Below are 23553 nucleotides of genomic sequence, written 5' to 3'. Positions count from 1 at the left end.
AGATATATATCTAAATTCTAAAATTGCTTTTAAATAATTGAGATATGTCAAAAGGAAAAACAATGAAAATACCAGATACAACAATACCCTGTACATGGCTGGTTTACTCTATCAGGTTCTTTTCTACTCCTCCATCTTAAGTCATTTTACATATACAGACCCACCTCTGCAAAGTCAGTGGAGACTGAGCTCTTTATCTGCAGTGTCTTCATGCTCCTTTTCTCTTCTCAAAATTAGGGATCTCCCTACTGGTACTTCTCTTATTTTAACTCAGTTATCTGGGCTTAGGCAGCCAGTTTCACATCACAGTGAATTATCTTTAAAAGTTCCTATTTCCTACACTGTATAGTACTTCCTCAACTTAATTTTGTGTCTGTTGCCTTAATTTTGTGTCTGAGCCAATGAAACCAAGTTGAGGTTTTTCTCTGCATTCAGTCAAATCATGTGACATGGCGTGTTACATGATTACCCCACACAGTTCTGAAGCAATAAGACAACACCCCTAAATGTCATAACTTACATCCTGTTGAGTGCTTTTATGTACTTTGTGAAGTTAAGACATTCATCCAAAAACTTGCATTTGTAATATGCAATTATTTAGAAAAATAGTCAATAAGCAATCTGTACAGGATGTGAACTTTCAGAAAACAGCAGTCTTTACTCCTCTGGATCTTGAAAACAACTGTATGTTTGAATTAACAGAGCTCCTTTACATCTCCTCTGGATGCTTTGACACTTTGGTGTCAAGTGGTTTTTCTTTACTATATCTTCCCAGTGGCAAGGCCCAGGGCAGCTTAGAAATAGGCATCCCAGGCTCTGCTAGCTGATCAGGGAAGCTGCAAACAGTACCTAAGAAAATCATGGTCAGTGTGCTGAGGCCCCACACACCCAACTGAGTCAATTCCCCCAAGACTCCTCAATGCCAAGTTTCCACTGGAGAATAAAGGGATCTTTGGTTGAGATTAAGGAAGAACTTGGGAGCCATTAATGTAGACTTCCTCTTTCATAAATGAAGGCTTCCTGTACTGCTTCATTGAGAATAAAATGAAGTACCTTAGTCCAATTCCCTTTTTATACAGCAATGATTTTTAGCATAGTAAGTGCTTCTATGTACTGGTGCCTGAAGTTAATCTTTTAAAAACAGGACAACTCATCACTTTGTCACCCAACACTAGAGACTAGGTGCTAGTAGCATTTACAGCTGGTGATAAGCAGAAGAGTATAGAACTGAAAGGTACTTGGAGGCAGTCTATCATCTATTTTACAGGAAAGAGTTTAGTACTCAGAGAAGTAGAAGACTTAAGTACAGCACAGTGAGTTCTAGAACTCAGGGTTCCATCCAGGATTCTAGGGGAACACAGTCACAGGCTTCACTTTCGTACTGTAATCTAAACTCTATTCATTACTCAATATTTGGATTTCTTACACAATATTCAAAGCAGTAAAATACCAGGAAGAATGTTTTTCTGGCTTTGACTTATTTACTTTATTTTGGGAGTAGGAATGAAAGCTGAAGGGAAAAGGCTATTTCAGGGCAAGAGACAGACCACCCTCAACTCCACCATGAACAGTCCTATACCACATAGATAAACCCTAGAAAGCAACTGCCATCTCTCTTGGGAGAGGAAAACCAGAACGGAAGTCTTCTGCCCAAGATAATGGAATTCTAAGAAAATGGTTTATGTTATTGAGGTTGAAACCCAAAGAAGGGAGGTAGCTGATATCTTTTTGTGTTCCAGTCCTTTGAGGATCGCCATGCACTGTAAAAGAAACAAGCAGAATGTTGTGATAGAAAAGAGGGGCATACTTGTTAAGGGAGGATGATTAGGAGAAGCTTAAGGAAACATTTAAGCTGAGGCTGAAAGAATGAGCAGTACTGACAGCAAATATTTGGGAGCAGAGAAAAGTAAAGTTTTTTGACATTTAGGCTACCCAAATAACAACGAACTAGCCATTACCTCTCAGCCTCCAAGTCTCTCAACTTCAACCCCCGAACACTTCATCACTTGGGTCATCATCTTCTTTCTCCAAATAACCACTATCATAATCCTACTACTTATCTCGCTTCCACTTCTGCTCTTCCAATGGGAAGACCACATGTCCCTGCATCACTCCCATTTCCTCTCTCCCTTTGGGCCTTCCTCTATGTTCATTACTTAAGCTGGATCCCACTAAGTAGATGAACTCCTGAGCTGGCTTATGCTAAGCAGATGACCAGGCTGTAGAGAGGGACAATGTTGTTAACTTCTCTATTCTTGGTTAAGTCCTATCAATCTTCATCTTGAAGCCATATAAAATTCTCCTTAAGAACTATTTTACCATTCTTGAGGATTTCCCCATTATCAACCTCATCCATTTCTTCTTATCACTAGAAAATGATATTATTCCATTACCTCCTTTATAAAGAAAACATCTTTTGGAAGTCTTTTTCAATTACCGCTTTCCACCTCCCCACTCCAGCCCACTCACATGCTTTAATCTTACTCTGGCCCTTTAGCCCCAGAGAAGGCCCATGTGAGGCCCATATCTAGACAGCCACTCCCCTCCTCTATGAGCTCTTTCCCACCAGGAGTTTGTAAACAGGTTTCAGTTTTTACTACCTTAAAATGAGTCTGAGTTGTTCTCTAGCTACTATCATGCCTCTCTCCTTTCTTCTGACAGACTTTTCTAAGAGAGGCCTTACCCCTCATTTTCTCCTCAGCCCACTACAATCTGGAAACATCTCTCATTAAGATCACAGTCATCTCCTAAAAGCCAAATCCAGAAGACATCTTTCAGTCCTTACATGTTACATTTTTAAACAATGCTCTCTTGGTTCTAGGCCATCATACTTGTACCTTTCTCTTTCTTGCCTGCCTTTAGATGACTAACCCCCAAATTCTGACCTTGGCTCTCAGCTCCTCTCATCATATGTATTCTCCCTAATGACTTCCACATTTCTCATGGCTCAACTACTTCCTCCATATTAGTAACACAATCTGAACTTCCTGAACTTCACAATTATATTTCAAGTTGTTTGTTGAATGCCTCTACAAAGACACTCTGTCGGCAACTCAAACTCATGATGCCGAAAATAAACCACTCATTCCCTTCTCATGATCAAATCCAGTTTTTCCTCTTAATATGCTCTCTCTCAAATATGGCAACATTTATTATACCCGTCACCCAAGTTAGAAATCTCCTAGCCACCCCTGACTTGTTATCTTCACATCAACCATTGCCACTAATTTTTAGCCCAAATAGCTCTCTAGCTGACTTGTCCCTCTGTCTTACCTCACTCTCATTGTTCACCTTAGCATGGTCATAATTTCTCACTTGGTCTACTGCCAGAGCCTCCAAAGTGGATTCTCCATTTCCAGCCTGGTCTCCTTCAATCAAATCCAACAGACTCAGCCAAAAAGTGACTTCTCCAAACAACCTGGTATCATTTTCCATTTAAACCCTTCAAAGATTCTTCAATGCATTGAAGAAATAGTGTAACCTCATTAAGATAGCATACAAACCCCAACATTACCTGGCTCCACCTACTTCCCTAAACCCTCATCTCTGGACACTTCCTGCCACTCATTTTATGCAGTGACACAAACACCATGCAGGCTCTCAGCTCAACACTGCTGCTTCCACTGGATGCTCCACCTGGAAGGTCTTACCCCAACTTCCTCTTGCTAATTTTAACATTTTGTACTTGGTGGAACATCAGGATTTTTAAAAAATCATTTTCATCCCTTCCCAGTCCCACTCCCCATCTTGACCAGCACCCCTCCTCAGTACTTTTGTGGCACTTTCTCATTTACTTTGCAAGGGTCATTTTATAAATCTCTTTCTTTAACCTCCTTCAGGACAGGAATTAGATTCCTAGTCATTAGGATGTCCCTTGTGCCTATCCCTAGCACACATATAAAGGCATTTAATAACATTTATAACATGAGCTCAACTGAAGCCTGTAGGAGAGGCACTGTCATTTTTACATAACATGTGAAGAAAAGGAAGCCCAGATAGAGATAACACTCAAGGAAAAATCAGTTGCTACAGATCTACAGATGTCAACCTTATATTTCTTTCTTTTTTTTTTTTTTTAATTTCATGAATGAACAATCTGCACTCAGGGCCTCATGCCTTCTAAGCGTGTGTCCAGCCACTGAGTGACCTTCCCTAGCCCTTACCCAAGGAAAAAAATAAAGGAAGAGAACACAAAATGCAAAAGCACACATGCTAAATTAAAAGTCTTTTTCTTGACAACAGAAGACTTCTCAGGGATAAGCATGGTGGAAGCAAGAAACAAGTCTACGTTTTCACTGGGATGCCTTGGGGCCTGACAAGGTGCTACCGGACACACAGTTAAGTATTTAGGTGATAATGCTTGCTTACTATGATCACATTTGCATTAGATGCTTCTCTCCAGCAGATGGAGCTACAACTCCATAACACTGCAGCTGGGTCAGGCCCCCTGGAAGAACCAGTCTTTTCACAATCCTGGCTGTGCTTCTTTAACACTCACATAGAAATGAAGTCAAGGCAAATATTTTCCATAGAATACTCTCTAGACATAGATTTACATTTTAATTAGTGCAACATCCAATATACTTACATATTTTTCCCTCTCTGGACATTTAATAATTGGGGTTAATTTTACCCTACTTGATCTACCCAATCTACCAAGTAATACTCAAATTCTCCATCCTCATATTCTTCTCAGATCCTTTTATAAAACACAATTATTATAGCAGTTCATTATATTCATCTCTACAAATGTTCTTTTACCCTATTTCATTGGAGAAAACATTAGTTTACCAACTACCTCTCCATCTATCACTACAAAACAAAAAAGCTTTTATTTTTGTGGGGTAGGCTGGGTTTGTTGGGGAGTTGTATTAGGAATTGAACCCAGGAGCATTCTACCCCTGAGCTACATCCCCAGTCCTTTATCTTATTTATTTTATTTTATTTTGAGACAAGTTCTTAGTAAGTTGCCCAGCCTGGCCTCAAACTTAACAATCCTCCTGCTTTTGCCTCTGGGTAACTGAAATTACAGGTGTGTTATGGTTTGGATGTGAGGTGTTTCCCAAAAGTTCATCTAGTGAAACAATGTAAGAAAATCGAGGGATGAAATGATTGAGTTAAAACAATCTTAACCCAATGAGTGAATCAATTCCCTGATAAGGATTAACTGAGTGGTAACTATAGTCAGGTAGGGTGTGGGTAGAGGCAGTGGTCATGGGGGCATATGTTTTGGATACATATTTTGTATAAGGTGGGTGGAATCTCTCTCTCTGCTTCCTGGTGTGATGTCTTGAGCTGCTTGCCTCTATCACACTCTTCTGCCATGAAGTTCTGCCCCATCTCAAACCCCAAATGTACTTTTCCTCCTCTAAAATTGTTCTTGTTGGATCTTTTAGTTACAGCAGTGAAAAAGCTGACCAAAACAAGGTGTGTGCCATCACACCCTATAACAAAACACTTTCCAAATATCCTAACCATTGTCTTAAAGGATTTTATCTTCTAAATAAGATAAAAATTAAGAATAAAACAGGGGCTCAGAGAGGAGGGGATAGCTCAGTGGTGGGGCTTAGTATACAGAAAGCTTAACAATCCCCAGCACCAAAAAAATAAAAATTTAAAAAATAAGGATAAGACAAATTAATGCCACCTATGAGAATAAAAGCATAAAGTCCCAAGCAAACTTCATTCTTTAGTAGATTTACAATTTCCTGGCATTCCTGGAAAAGTTTAGTGAAACGGAGCAAAAGTACTTCATGATTAAATCTGAAACAGAGGAACTATGCTCAGATAATTATATGAAGGTGTTTTTCTGTTGTTGATACTGTTTTTAAATGACACCAAAGTCCTGTGGATGCATATTCTATGACATCCAGCACCTCTGGTACTATAGGCCCCTACTTAATGCCTATGGTGCATTTTGTCCCAAACTATTGAGATAACCAAAAATGCCCCACATGCTCCTTAGGGTATAGTTCTGGTTCCACCAAAGACTACTGACCCGAAGGATTTCTAAAGCCATATGCAACCTAATGGCAAAAGCACTGACTACAGTATCTGAAAGGACCACCTGCCAGGATTTAAACTGGCTCATTTGACAAGATAACAACACTAAGTACTATTAAAATTAAAATACTATAACTAAAAACATTTCTACTATAAATTTATCTCCTTAATAAAGAAAGACTCCCATATGCAAATATGTTCAAACTCAAACTAAATTATTTTACAAAAACAGTATCATAAAATAGCAAGCTTCTTTTAACCATAATACAACCCAAGAGAAAGCTCAAGCACTTGGTTCTTAACATTCACAGTTCTGGTTAAAAAAAAAACCTACAATCCCCAATACCCACTTGGATCTGAACCTGCCCAAAGTATGGGAGCAGAAGAAGAAGAAGCAGTTTGTGAATTCCCAGAGCAAAATTGTGAAAAGGCCCTGGCAGCCCAGGGACAGGAAAGGAAAGGGACAACAATGGCACAGACCACTATGTTGGACTAAGAGGTCTCCGGTGGCAGAATATGAACCATGGAAGCAATTCACTGGTGAACAGCTGTTTATACCTAGGTGTTTTATGTTAAATGTGGTCTGCTTAGTACTCCAACTAACACTTCAAAAAAAATTTAGTTGTAGATGGACACAGTACCTTTATTTTATGTATTTATGTGATTCTTAGGATGGAATCCAGTGTTCCATGCATGCAAGGCAAGCATCTACCACTGAACCACAGCCCCAGCTCTCCAACTAATACTTTTAAACCTGAATGAAAGCTCTATCCCTCTTCTGAAAACTAGCCCTTCTCCCTGTAAGGAATCCAAGGGCCTTGCCCAAGCCAGAAATTTAGGAATCATCTATAACTCCTTAATCTTTCCAACAAATCTCCTAACTTCCAACTGCAAAGTCCTTTATTCTCTGCCTCTTAAGTATCTCAGAATCTATTCTCTTCTTCATCTCCTGAGAGACAATACCTACTTCTGGCACCATCACCTCTCACTTGAGTAATGAACAGCCTTCTACTGGTCTCTGCATATTCAGTCCTTCTTGATCACTACATTCAGTTCATTCCTTCTCCAAGCCACAACATGCTGCTTTCTGGACAGTGGTGTCCTCATTTCTGAGCACTCTGGTTCAGGTAATGAATCTTGCTATCCTGATCATTACCCAGACTGACTAGACATGGTGCTTGTTTCTGGCCACACAATTGGTCCTGGTTTGGGAATACACCTGAACTAAGCCAATCAGATCCTATTTCTCAAACATGAATATTCTAAGACCAACAATCCATGGTTGGAGCAAGTAAACTAATGACACTGCCCTGCATAGAAATTCCACAAGTTCTACTGAGCTGCCAGGAGTTGCCCTACTTGTTTGCCCTCTCAGACATCTGCATACTCAGCCCTTTCTTTAATTCTGGGAACCACCCCACTATTTTTCCAATAAATTCCTCTTTAGTTTATGTTTTCCAGAGTAGATTCCTGTTGTTTGTAACAGGGAAACTTAATTAACAGTAAAAACTGCCCTGGGTGACCCTGCCCCAGAACTCTCCAATTCCCCTCCCTGATTCCCAGGCTCCAAGGCAGCCATGCGGACCTGCCTGCTACATCACAACATCCTGCTCTTTCCTCTTGGCCTCCTGCCTTCTACTCTTCCTTCCTTGAAGGGCTTCTTTAGATAATTCCCACACACATATAGGACTCAGTCTAGATGTCACTTCTTCTGGGAAATTTTCCAAAGCTCCTCAGGCTGGACACTCGGGCTCCCATAGGAATTTCTCTAATTCTTACTGGTCCAGGACCAAGTAAAAGTCACTAAAAGTGATGATTCTTATTCTCAGCCGTATCCCCACACCCACGCACATGCCTAACAGAGAAGAGACTCTCAGTGAATACTTCTCAAACAAAATTAGAAAACCACTAATTCAAACTAGTATTCACAGAAATTTAACAGAAGAATAAAAAAAAATAATTTCTCTGGAATCAGGAAGCTCTGGATATTCAATATTAAGTTCATTATATTATATTTTATTTTTTTAAATATTTATTCTTAAGTTTTAGGTGGACACAATATCTTTATTTTACATTTATGTGGTGCTGAGGCTTGAACCCAGTGCCTCGTGCATGCTAGGCGAGCACTCTACCACTGAGCCACAACCCCAGTCTTCATTATATTTTAGTATGAATTCATATTCGAAATAGTTTCACCATATGTTCACTTGATGAAAACTTTCCAATCTGCACACTTAAGATTTATGTACTCTTTCCTATGAATTTTATACATCAATAAAAATTTTTAAATATATATAACATTCTTGACAAACCTCAGCTATAGCTAGTAATAAGTTCATATGCACATAAACATCATACAGCTGTATATGGTACACTGGCAGTAAAATTATAGTCTTAATTGTACCCTTACTAACTGTAACAAATTGGTTTAGTCAAAATTCTCTATATTCAGTACTAGCATCCATAAAATGGGATAATAACCATTTTGTTTAAATCTTGGGGCTATGGAAAAGATAAAATGAAATCATAATGGTGAAAATTCAAACAATGTATTTCTGTACAAAAGTCTGATTCACTGATTCACCTCAGGGTCAGTAAAACTTGAATTGTAAGAACTCAGCCTACAAATCCCATGAATGCATACTAAAAAGTGATATGGAATAATGATCAAGGATGCTAACCTGAAATTTAAGACTAAATTTATTCTTTGGTGGGGAGCAGTACTGGAAATTGAATCCAAGGGTGCTCTATCATAAAGTTATAGCCTGTCTTTTTTATTTTGAGAAAAGGTCTCCTCAAGTTGCCAAGGCTGGCCTCCAACTTACAATTCTCTCACCTCAGTCTTTTCCAGTCAATGAGATTACAGAAGTGTGCTACATTTATTCTTTTTTTATATTTTTTTTTATATATTGATGGACCTTTATTTTATTTATTTATTTATTTATATGCGGTGTTGAGAATCAAACCCAGTGCATCACACATGCTAGGCAAGTGCTCTACCACTGAGCCACAACTCTAGCTCCTACATTTATTCTTGAGGAAACAAAGAAAGGATATCCTGGTATCATTGTTTCTCTTGATAACTAGATTAATTTTTTTTTTACATTTCTTGAACTAAAATAAACATTTCTCATGATGACTAAAATGCTTTAAAAGTTCAGCGAAGGGCTGAGGCTGTAGCTCAGTGGTAGAGCCCTTGTCTGGCATGTGTGAGGCATTGAGTTCGATCCTCAGCACCACACAAAAATAAATAAATAAAATAAAGATATTGAGTGTTCATCTATGACTATCTATCTATATATTTATTTATTTATTTATTTATTTATTTATTTATTTCAACTAAGGCATTGTTTGGTTAAAGGAATGTCAGAGAATGGGGTAGAGGAAAGCATATGCATATTCCTTACTCTATACAATTAAAATCTTATGACACCACCAATGTATATTAATTTGAAAATAATTTCAAAATAAAATGCTTGCATTTATAGAAAGAATATCAAAATAGAATTGGGTATACAGATTGAAAATAGATGAAATAGGTTTATACATATTCAAATGCAAAGGATAAGCTCAGTTAATAATAATTTAATTGAGCTAGGTGTGGTGGCACACACTTATAATCCCAGTACTCAGGAGGCTGAAGTAGGAAGACCTAAAGTTTGAGGACAGCTTGGGCATCCAGTGAGACTCTGTTTCAAAATTTAAAAATAAAATAAGGAGAATTGGGTGTGTAGCTCAGTGATAGAGCAACCCTGGGTTCAATTCTAGTGCTGCCAAAAAAAAAAAAAAAAAAAGTTTAAGAAAGAAATCAGGAAAATAATTCCATTCACAGTAGCCTCAACAGACTAACAAACAAATAAATTACCTAGGAAAAAACTAACCATGGAGGTGAAAGATCTCTACAATGAAAACTACAGAACACTAAAAAAACTGAAGAAGACTTCAGGAGATAAAAAGACCTCCCATGTTCATGGAGAGGAAGAATTAATATTGTTAAAATGGCCATACTACCAAAAGCAATACAAAGTAAATGCAATTCCCAACAAAAGACCAATGACATTCTTCACACTACAAAAAAAAAAAAAAAAAAAAATTCATTTGGAAGAATAAAAGACCAAGAATAGCCAAAGCAATGTTGGAGGCATCATAATACCTGACTTCAAATTATATTACAGAGTTAGAGTTAAACAAAACAAAAAACTAAAGGATACCAATGGGACAGAACAGAAGACACAGACAAATCCACACATCTACAGTTATCTGATTCTTGACAATTGTGCCAAAAACATACATTGGAGAAAAGAAGCCTTTGTAACAAACAGTGCTGGGAAAACTGGTTATCCATATGTAAAAGAATGAAACTATACCCTTATCTCTCACCTGAGCAAAAAACTTGGATCAAAGACTTAGGAATTAGACCAAAAACTATGCAAGTCCTAGAAGAAAATGTCAATATTCCAACATATAGACACAGACAATGACTTTCTCAATAGGACCCGTAAAGTTCAGGAAATAACGCCAAGAGTTAATAAATGGATGGCATCAAATTAAAAAGCTTCTCCACAGGGGGAAAAAAAAGCAGTGATTAGCAATGAGGAAAGAGAACCTACAGAATGGGAGAAAATATTTGCTAGCTACTCCTCTGACAGAGGATTAATATTCAGAATATAAAAAGAACTCAAAATACTTAACACCAATAACTCAACAAATAAATGGGCAAATAAATTAAGCAGAAACTTCTCAAAAGAAATATAAATGGTCAACAAATATACAAATAAAGGTTCAACATCATTTGCAATTAGGGAAATGCAAATCAAAAGTACACTGAGAATTCATCTTACACCAGTCAGAATGGCAGTCATGAAGAATACAAACAATAACAAATACTGGAGAGATGTGGAGGAAAAGGAACATTTTTACACTGTTGAAGGGGCCATAAATTAGTATCATTATGGAAATCAGTATGGAGGTTCCTCAAAAGACTAGACATGGAACCACCACATGATCCAGCTATACCACTCCTCAGTATTTATCCTAAAGAATTAAAATCATCATACTGTAGCAATACATGCATCCCATGTTTAATGGCATCACAATTCACAACAGTCAAACTATGGAATCAGCCTAGGTATCTGTCAATGAATAAATGGATAAAGAAAATGTGGTATATACACACAATGAAGTTTTATTCAGCCTTAAGGAAAAATGAAATTATGTGATTTACAGGGGAAAAAATAGATCTAGACACCATTATGTTAAGCAAAATAAGCTGAACTCAGAAGATCAAGGATCTTATGTTTATTTTCTTATGTGGAACCTAGAGCAGGAAAAGGAAAAGAAAGGCAGGGAGGGGGATTTCATGAAAATCAGAGGGAGATCCATAGAGGAAAGAAATCAGGGAGTCGGGAGGCAGGGACTGATGAGTCAAGTGTTGGAGAGTGATATTGGTCAAATTATATTTTTATATTGTGTGCTCTATGAATATGTAACAACAAATCCCATCATTATACACAATTATAATGCACCAATAAAAAATGTACAAAGAGAAAAAAAGAGAGAAGACCTAAATCAACAGAGACGAAAAAGGAGATATCACCAGACATTGCTGAAATCCAGAGGATCATTAGGGATTATTCTGAAAATTTATATTCCAATAAATTGGAAAGTCTAGAAGATATAGACAAATTTCTAGACAACATGTCACCTGCCCAAACTGAATCAAGAGGATATAGAAAACTAAACAGATCAAGCAACAAGATTAAAGTAGTAATAAAAAGTCTCCCAACAAGAGAAACCTGGGACCAGATGTATTCTCAGCTAAATTCTACCAGACCTTTAGAGAAGTAATGCCAGTCTTCCTCAATTACTCCATGAAATACAAAGGGAAGGAACATTCCCAAATTCATTATTTGAAGCCTGTATCACCCTGGTACCAAAATCAGACAGAGACATCAAGTAAAGAAAGCTACAGACCCATATCCCTGACGAAGATGGATGCAAAAATTCTTAATATAATATTAGCAAATCACATTCCAGAACACTTTAAGGGCTGGGGTTGTAGCTCAGACGCAGAGTGCTTGCCCAGCATGTGTGAGGCCCTGGGTTTGATCCTCAGCACTGCATATAAATAAATAAATAATAAAGGTCCATTGACAACGAAAAGAAAATATTTTTAAAAAGAGAACACTTTTAAGATGACAGTACACCATGATCAAGTGGGTTTCATCCTAAGGATGCAGCATTGGTTCAATATATGCAAATCAATAAATGTAATTCATCACATCAGTAGAATTAAGGACAAAAATCATATCACCATCTCAATAGATGAAAAAGAAGCCTTCAACAAAATCCAGCACCCATTCATATTACAAACCCTGGAGAAACTAGGAATAAAAGGAACTTATCTCAACATCATAAAAACTACAAAAAACAAACCCAAAGCCAACATCATACTAAATGGAGAAAAACTGAAACCATTTCCTTTAAAATCACAAACATGATAGGATGTCTACTCTCACCATTCACCTTCAGTACAGTTCTTAAAACTCTAGTCAGAGTGATCAGGGAAGAGAAGAAAATTAAAGTGATACAAACAGGAAAAGGAAGAAGTCACATTATCTCTGTCTGTTAATGATAAAATCCTATATTTAGAAGACCCAAAACAATCCACCAGAAGACTTCAAGAGCTAATAAATTCAGCAAAGTAGCAGGATAAAAAATCAACACACAAAATTAATAGCTTTTCTATACTCAAATAATGAATCTGCTGAGAAAGAATCAGGAAAACAATTCCATTCACAATAGCCTCCACATACCCCCCTCCAATTGGAAATAAATCTAACCAAGAAGGTAAAAGACCTCTAGAGTAAAAATCATAGGATATGGAAGAAAGAAACTGAAGAAGACTTTAGAAGATGGAAAGAACTACCATGTTCATGGACAGGCAGAATTAATATTGTCAAATGGCCTGATTACCAAAAAGTGCAGTCCCAATCAAAATACTAACGATATTCTTCACAAGATTAGAAAAAGCAGTTGTAAAATTCATATGAAAGAATACCAGAGACCCAGAACACCCAAAGTAATACTGAGCAAGACGAATGATACCGAAGACATCACAATATCTACTTCAACTATACTACTGTTATAATGACAAAAACAGCACCAAAACAGACACTAAGACCAAAGGAATAAAAGACACAGAGACAATCCACATAGATACAGTCATCTGATTCTTGACAAAGGTACCTAACATACTCAAGAGAAAAGATAGCCTTTTAACAAATAGTGCTGAGAAAACTGGATATCCATATGTAGAAGAATAAAATTACATCCATATCTCTCATTGTGCACAACAATCAACTCAGGGTGGATCAAAGATACAAAGAACTCAAAAAAACACACCAAAAAAAAAACAACCATATAACTCAATCAATAAATAGGCAAAGGAACTGAACAGGCACTTCACAGAAATATGAATGGTCAAAAAAATATGAAAAAATGTTCAATATCTCTAGCAATTAGAGAAATGCAACACAATCAATTCTACTTTTATGCATATCTGTAATGAATCAACTAAAAAAACAAATAAATAGAAGGAAGACCAGTAGAGTACAGAAAAGAGATCATGGGAGGGAGGGAGGAGAGGAAAAGAAAAATAAAGGGATTGAGAATGAGCAAATTGTTATATGCACATTTATGACTGTCAAGATGAACCCCACTGTTATGTATAATTATAATGCACTAATATATTTATATAAGTTCTATTCTACCCCCTTTGCAGAAATGAATAAAACCTGAAACCTTGTAGTTGTCATTTGGTCAAGGTGATAAAAAACTTTTAAACAATTTTTCATATACCTAAATCCTCTAAAACCTTATCAAAAACAAAATTAAAATGATTAGGGAAAGCCAGTGACAGTAAATATCTATTATGGTTACCAGACTGACATTAACATCATGATCAGAAGTTCCCCCCTCCCAAACCTCTGTCTATATCACATCTCATCTACCAAGTGTAGAAGAGCTTTGTTTTCTGATGCAGGAATAGGCATATGGGACACAAGCATTATCTTTTTTTTTTCCTGACTTATTGGCTATCTCCTTTGGTTTGTTTTTGGCTACAGAATCAAAAGTACTATAACCAGGTATGGTGGCAGCCACCTTGGCAATTTAGAAAGACCCTGTCTCAAAATTAAAAATTAAAAAGGGCTGGAGATATAGCTCTGCAGTAAGTCACTCTGGGTTCGATCTCCAGTACAGACAGACAGACAGATGGATAAAGTGTGTATATGTATATGTGTGTATGTATACAGAACATGTTGTCTAAATACTCAAAATAAGTACTACCACCACCACATACACAGAAAAGAAAGACTAAACAACCCTGATGACTCAAGAGTGACCTCTGGAATTGTCAAATCAAAACATAAAGTTCTTTAAATAATAAAAATGAACAGTGCCTAAAAGGAAGCTGGAGGAGAAGAGGGCTGCAAAGGAACATGTAGCTCTGGAAATGTTTAATCCAGACCCACTTAGTTTAACAGTCTGACTATAACAAAATGTCCATTACATTTGAAGTAAGGAAAACAGTGAACTATATATAAAACTTCATCAAAACAACAAGGCCCCCAGAAAATTTTCAAGAACATTTTCTAATGCAAAAGTAATGAAGTACCAAAAACATCTGGATAGCTAATCCAGCTTTAAACAAAGAAGTAACTGTCTGTGCCTGCTAGGCTGGAGCTCTTGGTGAGCCCTAAGGATAGTAAAACCATCTACTAATTTCAAGCTAACTCAGACAGGACTCAGATTTTACCACACAGTCATCAAAACTGCATTCTCTAACTAGATTTTTATTTACTGAAGAATGGTTAATTCATATTCTAAAAAGTGTGTGGTTGTACCCATGTTTGTAAGCATATAAAAAATATCTCCTACTCTAGGGCGGCGGCGCAGGCAGGTATAATATAGGCTCAGTGGCTTGTGGCCTCCATGGGCTTGACAGAGATGGGGGCATCAGAGCTGCAGACCTTGCCAGCACAATGCAGACTCCATTGGCCATTCCTGTGCAGGAGCCTGGGCTCTTCCAGGGCCCTGATGGATGTAGGGCCCCGCTGAAGCATGAGGCTACTAAAATCCAAGAGTGTTCCATCCTTCAAGAATCTCCAGAATCCCAGGAATAGCAGGCTGAGCCACCTTTTGAGAATGCTACCTCCGCAGCCTGCTGGCTATGGTGGGGTCACCAGGTGAGCTTCACATTGCACACGAGTGTGCATGTGGCTGCCCATTCTGGAGCCATTGACCTGGATGTGGCCAACATCTACGCCTGTCGACTCCCATAGGTGTGCAGGTTGAGGCGCTGCTTCCACGTAGAGACATTATTTCATACTACTTCAAGATGTGAAGACATTATTGTGGTCACCTTTCTTCTGTGGCTTAGCCACAGTATCCCAGGCCTCCAAATGTTCCTAAGCCAGGCACTCCAGGCCCCATAGAGTTCTGCGCTCCCTGGGAATTTTGAATCAATTATTACTTCGGGATTCTTGAAGCCTCCAGGGTCTAGTTGCAAAATTTTGCAACCCTCGGAATACTAGATCCCAAGAAATGCTCTACTCACAGAACTCTGGACTCTACAGAAATATGGGACTGATGCCAGTTCCTGAAGAGTCGGGTGGGAAGGTGGAATGGAGGAAAATGAACTGCAGAGTGGGGATTTATTTACTGAAGAGGTTGCAAAGTTCAACCACCTTAAGGTAACTCCTGCCAAAGAACCAATTACTACCTCCCCCACCCTCACCTCCATTTAAAAACACTACTCCACGTTTAAAAACTCCATTCTCATCCCCTGACCTTGGAGTTACAAATGATAAACATATTAAGCAAGGGAATAAATAGTGTGAGAAGTTACTTACATGATCAGTAACTCCAAAGGTATTAAGACTTGTTACAGCAAGTAAAAGCAGGTAATACATATTCCAAAAGTAATGAGTATTCTGCCAAATTCAGAAGTGTACTTTCACAAATTATTAAATTTCAACATAAAAACAGTAAAGGACTGTAAAAATGACATTCAATTAATCTCCAACTCAGCCATCAAAAATGTGCAGCAGGGCTAGAGTTGTAGCTCTGCAGTACAGCACTTGCTTAACACATGTGAGGCACTGGGTTGGATCCTCAGCACCACATAAAAATTAATAAATAAAATAAAGCTATTGTGTCCATCTACAACTAAAAAAATATTTTTTAAAAATGTGAAGTAAAATCAATATTATGTTTACAACTTGAAACACATTTTCCATGGAAGCTAAATAAAATCACAATCAACTCAAAAGGTTGCTTAATCCAAAATATAGCTGGGAAAAGAGATGGGGTAGCAGCAATCAGAGGTCATGGAAACCAAAGTCATTTGTTTACTGGGGATGATGACCTTGAACACATTATTTAACATCCGTGGGCTTCTCATTTCTCACCTGTAAAACGGGTACAGTAATAAATACCTTGACAATTTCATGGAGTGTATAAGCTCAAATGAGACTAGAATATCTACCCATCATAAAACAATATCACCCCTCCTCCTCTTCCTCTCCAACCCAATCTAGGGCTGATAGAGGAAGGGAGACAATCCCAGGTTCAATAGCCATGCCTATAGGTGAAGGGTTTAGGTTAGAGCTACTGGTATTTGCAGATGGGCAATCTTCATAATGGTCAGTTCCAGATTATAGGGGATTTTTAAGACAATGTTTCCAGACGTTTTCTTACATACTCCAAAGGCAAAAGAGGGGAGAAAGCTGGGTTCACAAAGGCACATATTCATTTTCTTTTCTTTATGTACTGCTGGGGATTGAACTCAGGGCTTCATGCAGGCAAGGCAAGCACTGTACCATTAAATTACACTTCCAGCTCATTTTATTATTGTGGTCAGGAGTCAAAATATACTGAAAAAATCAACAATGAAGGGAAATTTAAGGAAGGTGAAGGAGAACTATAAGATACAAAAGATGTGGATATAAAGTCAGGGCTAGGATATAAATCCCTCAAATCTTCTTTCAAAATAACTTTTCTAATGGCTTTGTAATAGGCTGTGCATAATGCCACCAGTATTTAGACATAAGCTCAGCATGTATTCAGTGTGTGTGTGCTTATTACAGTTTTGCCATTGTTACACTGAATTCAAATTTTCCAATGGAATATCTCCTTATTCATCCTTTTTTAAAATCTAAGGGTCAAGGTTCCTGGCTTGAAAACCAGCTGTTATTCAGCCCAGTGGAACTCCAGAAAAGTAGATGGTACTGAATCAAATAAATTTCAACAGCCTCTCAGTTGTCCCCTCCCTACATCAAACAGTCAGTCCTCCTGGATAATATCTCTACATTCATGCTCTCTTATCTGTATTTCCTGATCATCTAGTATCATTTATCAAATTATCAGAAACAATAAAGTGAGAGTCTTCAAAAAAATAAAGAAAATAAATTACCACACCATCTAAAATACATATTCCAACTTCTATTATTGCATTAATACACATTTCTACTACCCAAATAATATTATGTGGGAGTGCTTTTTCACTAGGGAAAGCTGTACAAATGTAAGCTATTATATGAAATCTTTTTAGGACTATTTAGTGTCCCACATTAGATGAGTAATGTGGATAATAAGCAATTATGTATGTCTATGTTTGTTTTCAGAGGTGTATACTCCATTTTGTGAAAATCTCAGAGTAGCAAGCATTGCAAATAGTTGAGGAATATGACCCAAAACACCCATAATTACTATTCACACCAACATGACTTACAGAATCAATTTTATAGAGTCTCTTGGTGTCTCCATGAAAGACGTAATATGATCAAGGACCCAGATCTATTAACATTAGATACCATATTTAGATCATTGTCTCTATCCCTAAAGACTTTTCTCTCAAAAAGTTATCTGGACAAACTTTAGTCTTATTCTTACCATCATTACCATTGAAATGGTAAATAAGTACTTAATTTATAAACATGTTATCTTCTCTACTGCACTATAAGATTTTCTAGGGAAAAAATGCATAAACACATTCCTTGCAATGAACAATATACACAGATCCTTAAAATATTTGTTGCATAAAGGAGAAGAAACAAAGATACAAATAAGATTTTCATAACTATTTTAAGCCCAGAGATTTAGACACCTGAAAGGTTTTTAACAACTTTGAGAAATACTATCATATTAGTTGAAAAACTATGTAACTTTTTTTACAGGTAGCTATTGAAAGCTCCTCCAGACTGAGTTTTTCTGGAAAGTCTATATTCTGGCCAGCTGAGGGGTAACACTTTGGGGAAAGAGGAACAGTCAAGCCTGCCTCTCCTCCCCTTCCATTGTAGACCACAGATCACACCTTCCTCAAGGTCACCTCCACTCAGCACTTCTTATCTCCATAGCTCTCCCTTGCTAACTTTTCCTGTTCTTCTCTGCCTGCCAGGGTTGACCGCTTTCCCTTTGGGACACTGCTGCTCCCTCTGTGAATCAAGCCATCATAGCACAAAGAACACAACTTCTCAAGTTGTTAGCTTTTTTCTCTTCCATGTTCGTTTGCTTGTGGGAGTTCAGGGTCTCATTAGTTTGCCATTACAAAGATTTCCTCCACAAATTTGTCAGCAACTTCTAGATTTCAGAAACCATGTGTTTCTGGAAAGTTGGTCCTTTCTTAGCCAAAGAGAATACAGTATTAATGTAATGTCTTGATTTGCTTCCCCAATACAAACACATACAAATAATACTTAAATTCCCTCTACATCTAAGAAATCAATCTCCAAAATTCTAGTAAATATACCTTATTAGCAAAGATTTATATAAACTTTTTTTTCCATTTATGTCATGGCAAACAAGATAAAAACTACTCAGTATTATTTTTACCCCAAATACCTATCTCCTTTCATCACTCTTTCTCTCTTTTACCCTTAAAAACCAGCATTATATAAACAGTCTCTTCAACAGTGTTGGGAAAACTGAATAGCCACATGTGAAAGAATACATCATTCAAAAGAACTAACTCAGAATAAAGATCTACAGGTAAAATTCCAAACTACAAAACTCCTAGAATTGGCAAGGACGACTTCTATATAGCACCAAACATAGGCAATAAAAGCAAAAACAGACAAATGGGTCTACAGCAAACTTAACTTTTGTGCAGCATAGACAAAATCAGAGTTGAAATGACAAACTATGGGAAGGAAGAAAATATTTGCAAATCATATTAAATACTAAGGGTTTACTATTCCATATACATAAAGAACTCCTATAACTCAGCAACAAAAAGAATCAAATAATCTGATTTGAAAAATGAACAAAATACTTGAGTGGACATTTTTCCAAAGGTGATATACAAATGGCCAACAATGCCTGAAATCATTAATCATCAGAAAAATGCATATCAAAACCAGAATGAGATATCACTTCACATCCATTAAGAAGACTACATTAAAATAAAAACCAAACTATACACAGAACAAAGAATAACAACTGTGGTAGGACATGGAGAAACTGAAACTCTTGTGCACTAGTGGGGGACATCTGCTATGGAAAACAATATGACAGTTCTTTAAAAATTATAAGTCAAACTACTATTTGATACAACAATTCTACTTCTGAGTATATATTCAAAAGAATCTAGCTGGGTATGGTGGTGCATGCCTGTAATCCCAGAGGCTTGGGAGGCTGAGGCAGGAGGATCACAAGTTCAAAGCCAGCCTCAGCAGAAGCGAAACACTAAGCAACTCAGTGAGACCCTGTATAAATATAATACAAAATAGGGATGGGGATGTGGCTCAGTGGTCGAATGCCTGAGTTCAATCCCTGGTACCCACCCCTCCCCCAAAAAAAGAATCTAAAGCAGGTTCTTGGGATGTTTGCACATCTATGTTCATAGCAGCACTATTCACATTAGTCAAGAGGTGGAAGCAACCCATGTGTCCATCAACAGATGAGTGGACAAATAAATGTGATGTACATAATAATGGAATATGCATCTTTAAAAAAGAAGGGAATCCTGTCACATGTTACAACATGGATGAATTTTGAGGACGTTATGCTAAGTGAAATAAATTAGTCACAAAGGGACAAATAATATAGGGTTCCAACTATAAGACACATTTAGAATGGTCAAATTTATAGACATGGAAAGTAAAATGGTGGTTATCAGGGACTGGAGGCAAATAGGGAGTTGTTTAAAGGGTATAAAGTTTCATTTCTGCAAGATGAAAAAGTTCTGGAGAGCTGTTTTGCAATAATATGAATGTTTTTGACACTATTGAAGTACATACTTAAAAACAGTCAAGACGATAAATTTTATAATGTGGGCTTTTTTAAAATTAAGAATAAAATACCCAGGGGCTGGGGATGTGGCTCAAGCGGTAGCACGCTCGCCTGGCATGCGTGCGGCCCGGGTTCGATCCTCAGCACCACATACCAACAAAGATGTTGTGTCCGCCGATTACTAAAAAATAAATATTAAAAAAAAAATTAAAAAAAAAAAGAATAAAATACCCAGCATGTTAAAATTTGAAAGAATATTGTGGATTCCAGTTTTATAAACTCAAGTTTGAAGCCCTGTTAGCTCTACTTACTGTGTAACCTTGAGCAATATACCCTCTGAGAATCTGTTTCCTCATCTATATAAATAATATATATCTTAAAAGGGATCTGAAGATTAGATGAGAACTGCTGACGACATAGAAGACATTCACAGCTGAATTCCTTAATTCTTCCCCGGGGACTATATCAACACATTGCCCTCATCAAAACAACTAAAAGGAATTAAAGGCTTACTGAGTCTTGCTTATACCGTTCTGGGTGATTTGTCAGAAATCCACATTTAATCCTTGCAGAAAGGAAAGTAGACAGGACTATATTCCCCACTTTGCTGATGAAGAAAGCAAATCAGAGAAGGGGTCTAAACTGTCCAAGCCCCAGAGAAGTGATGGAACGTGATAAACCCTGAAATGTGTCATTTTACTGTATGTAGACATGAGATAGAATTAGTAACACTGAAAATAAAACCAATAGTATAAAAAGCAAAACTCAAAATGGAGATGCTATGGTTTGAATGTTTGTGTGCCCTCCAAAATTCAGGTTGAAACTGAATCCCCAATGCAACAGCATTAAGAAGTGGGACCTGTGGAAGATTAAGCTCTCATGGATGGAACCAGTGCCTTTTAAGAAGGGCTGGAGGCGGGGTTGGGGTTATAGCTCAGTGGTAGAGCACTTGCCTAGCATGTTGGAGGCATTGGGTTCGATCCTCAGCACCATATAAAAATGAATAAATTTTTAAAAGTATAAAAAATGTATCTATTTTTAAAAAAAGAAGAAGAAGGACTGGAGAAAACTAGCTCCCCCTTTTGTCTTTCCACCTTCCACCATATGAGGATAGTATTCAAAGTGCCATTTTGGAAGCAGATAAGGACCTCTTTAGTCACCAAACCTGCCACTACCTTAATCTTGGACTTCCCAGCCTCTAGAAATACGGGAAACAAATTTCTGTTGTTTATAAATTACCCAGCTTGTAGTATTTTGTTATAGCAGCAGGAACAGATTTAGGAGCATAATATCTGAAATATACCATAAGAATAGTATAACAAAGACCAATTAAATGATCATACACAACTAAGTACATCAATTTTATATTTACAATTTGCATTTAAGACTGACCTAAAAAGTCACTAAATCTCCTCCACTACCTTTTAAACAAGTTCACTCCTTCCCTAAGCATTCATTTTAACATTCAACAGTCTTCCAAGACAGATTTTAACTTAATCATGGTACAGTTTAAGTCATGTACTTCTTACTTCTTTCTCCAACCAAAAATAGACTTCCCTGAGTCTCAAGATTGTCAGCCTATTCTTCAAATTCATAAGACCCTCTATGATTACTGAATGACTAAGTTATGTGTCACTCATATTTTATCAGAGACCTTTGCTTCTACCAATTTCTAAAGGATTCATTTTTGTAACCTTCCCAGAAATTATATCATCTTGGCTAAATTCTAAACATGACAACATAACCATTTCAACCACCCTGCAGAATATAAACAGAATATCTAAGAAAGAAAAATAATTACCTCCTGGCTTTTAAAAGGATCCACAGTGAACAAGTTTGAATGAAAAGAATCAAGTATTAACATAAGTTAATTCCGCTATGGAGCAACTCTGGATTTTGACAGAAATGGACTTGGAGAAAACTCAAGAGATCTTGTCCAGCACACATACTTCTGGAAACTACGAGTCCAAAAGAGCTAGAATCCCAGGAATAAATATTTGTAGAATAAATGACTCTCAGAAAATGGTTTTTAAGGCTGACTTAAAGTCTCTGAAAGTTTCCCTCCCTTAATTTTGGGGTAACATGACTATAGTACAAGTGCTCATTTTTAATGATTACAATTCTGCCACTGAGCTATATTCCAACCATTTTATTTTTATTGAGGCAGGATCTTGTTTAATTGCCCAGGCAGACCTCCATTTGTGATCCTCTTGCCTTAGTCTCCTGAGAGTTGGGATTACAGGCGTGAGCCACTACATCTAACTGCATGTTAATCTTACTGTATACCAAGCACTGAGCTAACAGTTTTATGTAAGAAGAGGCAAGACATAATGGCAAAGGCAACTGAGAAATAAGGTTGAGTTTGAATGCCTGCAGATGGCCTTTGGGCTTGAATTGCAACATTGGCTCTTCCCTGAGTCTCAAGATTGTCAGCCTATCCTGCAAATTCTGGATCTGACAATCTCCATACTCCTGTAAGCCAACTCCTTAAAATAAACCAATTGATCCCCCACTCATTATCCTTCTCTCCATCCCTCTCTCTCCCTCCCCACACACATGCATACCACATTGGGTTCTGTCTCTCTGGAAAGCCCTAATACAGACTATTAATTTATATGTGACTTTGGTCATGTTGCTTAGCCTCTCTAAAGCTCAGTTTCCTCTACAAATAGCTAATAATAGTACCTATTTCAGGGCTGGGGTTGTAGCTCAGTGGTAGAGCTCTTGCCTTGCACGTGTGAGGTACTGGGTTTGATCCTCAGCACCACATAAAAATAAATAAATAAAATAAATGAAGATAAAAAATAGTTTCTAGGGGCTGGGGATATAGCTCAGTTGGTAGAGTGCTTGCCTTGCATGCACACTGCCCTGGGTTCAATCCCCAGCACCACCACCAAAAATAATAATAATAATAATAATAATAATAATAATAATAATAATAATAATAATTCCTATTTCACAGGGCACTTATAAAGATTCAATATGTTAAACTGAGATTTGAACAGATTAAAAAGTTATGAAAGGCCAGCCAGGCATGGTGACATATGCCTGTAATCCCAGCGGCTCAGGAGGCTGAGGCAGGAGGATCCAGAGTTCAAAGCCAGCCTCAGCAAAAGCGAGGCACTAAGCAACTCATTGAGACCCTGACTCTAAATAAAATGCAAAATAGGGCTGGGGATGTGGCTCAGTGGTTGAGTGTCCCTGAGTTCAATCCCCAGTACCTTAAAAAAAAAAAAAAAAGGTTATGAAAGGCCTAAC

General features: G+C 37.4%; 1 protein-coding gene across 2 annotated transcripts in view; it reads right to left on the bottom strand.

Annotated features, from left to right (window-relative positions):
* Lims1 (LIM zinc finger domain containing 1) overlaps positions 1-23553 on the bottom strand; it is a 140771-nt gene that overhangs the window by 85588 nt on the left and 31630 nt on the right. Inside the window, exon 1 of one of the 2 annotated variants that reach the window (XM_046420275.2) lies at positions 165-589. The exons of the other annotated variant lie outside the window; for it this stretch is intronic. The gene's annotated coding sequence lies outside the window, so the exon portion shown is untranslated. Of the gene's footprint in view, positions 1-164; positions 590-23553 lie in introns of those variants that run through there. 2 annotated transcript variants of the gene reach the window in all.

The sequence above is a fragment of the Marmota monax genome, unplaced genomic scaffold, assembly GCF_021218885.2.
Source record: "Marmota monax isolate L192 unplaced genomic scaffold, Marmota_monax_Labrador192_F-V1.1 WCK01_AAM20220418_F8-fsc00204, whole genome shotgun sequence".
Taxonomy (NCBI): domain Eukaryota; kingdom Metazoa; phylum Chordata; class Mammalia; order Rodentia; family Sciuridae; genus Marmota; species Marmota monax.
Note: the sequence above shows the minus strand (reverse complement) of the source record. Positions and strands in the feature narration are given on the sequence as shown.